Source organism: Limulus polyphemus, unplaced genomic scaffold (assembly GCF_000517525.1).
Source record: "Limulus polyphemus unplaced genomic scaffold, Limulus_polyphemus-2.1.2 Scaffold137, whole genome shotgun sequence".
Classification (NCBI taxonomy): Eukaryota; Metazoa; Arthropoda; class Merostomata; order Xiphosura; family Limulidae; genus Limulus; species Limulus polyphemus.
In genome coordinates this window covers 525670-527112 of record NW_013665747.1, presented here as the reverse complement: position 1 = coordinate 527112, position 1443 = coordinate 525670, and positions in this window count along the sequence as shown.

Genomic DNA, 1443 nt, shown 5'->3' with positions numbered 1-1443 from the left:
TGACGCAACACAAGATTATGGAGTTGGGTTGGGAAGTTCTCCCTCACCCACCATATTCTCCAGATATGGCACCATGAGATTACCATCTTTTTCGTTCCCTGCTACACCATCTCAATGGGAAAACGCATGCAAATGTGGAAGGTGTTAAAGAGGACATCGACTTTTTTTTGCTTCAAACCCAAGGGATTTCTTTAAATAGGGCATTAACAACCTGATTGTAAGATAGAAAAGCATCATCAATAAGAATGGAGACTATTTTATTTAATAAATGTTTTGTTTTGATATATAAGTTATTCAGGTTTTTTCATCTAAAAAATAGCGACATTAATTTCTTGACGATCTAATATAAATACTTTCTGAAAGTAAAGTGAATAATTATGTCTCTTTGATGAATACATGGAACAGGAAGAAAATAACTGTACACTTTGATTGTAGAATCGTTTTCTTTTAGTATACATTAATGTCTACTGATACGAAATAGAATTGTTTGTTTTATTTTTCATTTTAGACAGGTAGAATAGATACGCAAGTAAGAAACAGCTATGGTGACGGATAGAGAGAGAACGACATACAGACAAAAGACGTACATTAATAGACAGAAAGACAGATTGGTGTTAAGACAGATAGATAGATAGATAAATAGAAATCAAAAACGGAAACTATAAAAATTTCATGCATATGAAAACAGCTGCCTAAAATAATCTCAATGGAAGGTGAAATTGGAATCTGGGGTCGATGAATAATGTATGGGAATCTAGTCAGCTAGCAGCAGTAAAGTATACATTCAGTGTGTTTATATATCATGTAGAGAAAAAGTAAGGCTGCAAGCTTTTCCACATGAATAATTTAAACAGTAGTCCATTAAAATGTGTTTCGGCATCTGCCGAGAATCAAATACATACTGCAAGTTATCAATTTTATGTTAGTTTAATGCTACAAATATACTGAACCTCACTAGGGACTGGCACGTGATCTTAGATACTAAAAGCTAATATACTGTTACAATGTGCGTGCAAACTAAGTTCGGGGAGCAAGAAAAACTGGGCGATACCAACGATAAAAATTCAAATTTATTAATATACAATAAAACAGGACTTGAAGTGTTAAAAGAATGCATATTATATACCTTTCTCCCCCCATCTTCCATCTATTCAAATAGATAAGTTCTGTTAATCTACAAAGCTGTTAAACATTTCATGGACGTAGCTAATTATTAGATATGATAAAGATATATATACATATTCACTGTTAACGTTTAGAGTTGTTATAAGAAAGGTCTGACTATTAGACCCTTAAACCTTCATTAAAACACTCGTTGGCGTCTCTACTGTGTTTAGCATAGTAAAAGATTTATTATTGAAGCCAATGCTCTACAAACCTGACGTCCCCGGTTTACCCACTTACAACACTAAAATCCGGAATTTGCACAGCAGATAGCCCAAT